This window comes from Aedes albopictus, chromosome 1 (assembly GCF_035046485.1).
Source record: "Aedes albopictus strain Foshan chromosome 1, AalbF5, whole genome shotgun sequence".
Classification (NCBI taxonomy): Eukaryota; Metazoa; Arthropoda; class Insecta; order Diptera; family Culicidae; genus Aedes; species Aedes albopictus.
This window is the reverse complement of record NC_085136.1, coordinates 167,404,151-167,407,477: the sequence shown is the minus strand read 5'-3', so window position 1 is coordinate 167,407,477 and position 3,327 is coordinate 167,404,151.

Here is a 3,327-nt window from a genome sequence, read left to right as displayed (position 1 = left end):
GCAAACCAATCAGCACACCCATGGACCAAAACGCTAGGTGGCCGAAAACTGATGGACAATTGACCAACGAGCCATACAAAGCTCTATTGGGTTGTCTCCAGTACCTGGCATTAATGTCCAGACCAGATCTATGCTATTCTGTGAACGTTTTATCTAAATTCCAAAGTTCACCACAGGATATCCACTGGACCGGGCTCAAGCGTATCTTGAGGTATCTTCAAGGCACTAAGGACCTCCGCCTGGTATACGAACGGCAGCATCACGAGGTACCACTGGAAGGGTTTGCTGACGCCGATTTCGCGAACGATGAGGACGAACGACGCTCAATCTCAGGATCGCTCTTCACAGTTTATGGCAACCTGGTGTCATGGTCAACGAAGAAGCAGACATATTTACAAAACCTTTGGCACGACATAAGTTTGAAGAATTCGTAGATCTACTTAATTTGAAAATTGAGGGGAAGTGTTGAATGTGCAATTTTCAACTATGTTTTCAGTAGGGCATTTCATTCTAGCTCCCCCTATCCCCATTTGACAGACGAACATCGAAATCCAACTCGCGCGCGCGCATGATCACCGACGGAGACAGGTAACCAAAGAAGAACTTACATAATATAACATATATAGCATCAGAGCACATATCGCGCGGCCGCAAGGGCTATAGCCAGCGTACGCATCACTAATGGACCATGTACGAGTTAGATAGTAGGGTAGTGTTAAGCACGAATGTAGTCATTGATCTTCCCTGTTGGAATACTCCGATGTATACAGAATAAAAGCAGTGTTAGAATTAACTTGCTTGTTTTTGGTTTACCAGCGTATCCGAGAGGACAAGAGAGAAGGACATTTTCCTTTCTCTTTATCCATTGGAATCACGCTAATAAGAAAGATTTCCCCAGCGACTTCCACAGCCTTCATGCAATAGAACCTGCCCTCAGGTCGGAAAGTTTCCACTGAGTTTGATAAGGAGTTTGACATCAGGTGGTGAATATTCCCACTGAGTGTTATTCCTTAACACGCCCTCAGGTGGTGATTGTTCCCACTGAGTATAAAACTCAACAATCTGTTGGTACCATTCCTCCTCTTCCTGTTTTATTGGACTTTACGAGGGGTCCGGCAATTTTCATCGGCTGTGTCAGGCTGCATTTTCCTCAGATCCGTTTTCTCAGAATTCGCATCCGATAGAATCTTCTAGCGGCAAAGAGAGTTCCGGCCGGATTAATCGGCGTTGCGCACAAGGGGAATGACATATCCTTTTCTAACCGGAATATCCGCATTTATCCTTTTCTAACCGTCGCTAACCGCGTCTAACTTCTGCTCACTTAGCAGCTCGCTTAGCAACGGTTAGCGACGGTTAGAAAAGGATAAATGCGGATATTCCGGTTAGAAAAGGATATGTCATTCCCCTTGGTTGCGCACCTCGTTCCGCACACGATGGCGGAAGATGAGTGCGCAAGATAAATCTCGAGATAAATAGATTCAGGAATGGTCTTTTTTAGTTGGATCTGCGATTTCATAATGATGAATAGATTCGGTTATAGTGTTAAATGATCAAATTTCAGTTGACAACTTTGTTGATAAATAATTAGCCCCCCTCTCATAATTTACAGCAAAGTAAAGCCGACTTGAACAAATTTCTGCAGCTACTACAGGCTACTACTTGTTTGGATCTATGGGCACAGACAAACAGACGTAACACCTTGAACGATTTTCATGGAAATCCATCGCCCAGTTCGCACTACCATCACCTGGTGGAAAAGTTGCACGAATAACTATGTTGTGCAATATCGTCAACAGAAGGCGCTAAAGTGAAACGTCAAACGCATAGAAAAACGATGCGCGCGCCTCTGGTTGTGAAAGCCACAACTATGAAAATTTAAAATGATCGTTAAAAGCGTGGTCGATGGAAATTTTGCAAGTGTTACGTCTGTTTGTCTGTGCTATGGGTTTGACTATGAGCATATAGCTGGGACAAATATGAAAATAGTACTGAATACCACTAATAGTGTAATGGAGGTAACTATATTCGATGGTACTGATTACTATTCGTTTGGTTATTAAAGCATGGTAATTTTAAAAGAAACATGGTAGCCATGACTGAAAACATTACATTACTATTTTTAGGCATAGTAAAATTAAACATATGCTGATGGTTATTCGTACCATAGAATTTTTCTCAGTGTAGAGGTTGAGTTCACGCTACCCATCGCCTGGGTCGATTCTACCCGGATTTTCATGTTGTCATGCTAGCCATGACTGAAAACATTACATTACTATTTTTAGGCATAGTAAAATTAAACATATGCTGATGGTTATTCGTACCATAGAATTTTTCTCAGTGTAGAGGTTGAGTTCACGCTACCCATCGCCTGGGTCGACTCTACCCGGATTTTCATGTTGTCATGCTAGCCATGACTGAAAACATTACATTACTATTTTTAGGCATAGTAAAATTAAACATATGCTGATGGTTATTCGTACCATAGAATTTTTCTCAGTGTAGAGGTTGAGTTCATGCTACCCATCGCCTGGGTCGATTCTACCCGGATTTTCATGTTGTTAGCAGTTGTCAAAATCCGGGTAACCCGAAAACCCAGATTGGTTGGATCTGGGTACAGATCTGGGTAATCGGAACTTCGTCATTTTCCGGCTTGAGAATATGGCAGCGGTCAGGCGAATGCTGGCAATTATGGATGTTTCCACGAAAAATATGAGGATAAATGACGGGAAAACAGTGAGATTCAATAAAGGTAATAAACTATAGAGGGAGAATGTCGCTGGCGTCGCCGCCGCAACATCTTTTGCTGGCGAAGATAGGGAGGGATATAAGTTTCAAAGCAAAAAAGTATGCAGTTTGACAGATAGATACCCGGGATGTTTGCGAACGAGAACAAAGGGAACAGCAGTGACATTCGTCCTCTATAGTTTATTAACTCTATTTGAGATTCTTCCAGGGAACTATTTTCCTGCAACAGGTAAGCAAAAAGCACATGGGACTTGGGAGCTTTCTATTAAAAATCTAAATTGGAAATAAATTAACAAAATCAAGGAGGAGCTGGGTACCGGTTACCCAGATTTTGCCACCAACATCGGTAACCCAGATTTGAGTAAAGGTGCCTTTACCCAGATTAGAGTAACTGCAGTTTTGCTCAATCTGGGTCGCTTTGACATCAATCTGGGTAGCTGAGGGTTAGCGTGTTTGCATTTTTGACAGCCAGAGGGCCGAATCAATGTGAGATTATTTCACTTTCTGGCAACTCTGCTGCATTTGCGCAAAACTTGCGCCGACGCCCTTTTCGAAAGTCGCCCGGTGGTTTGTCGTTTTCGT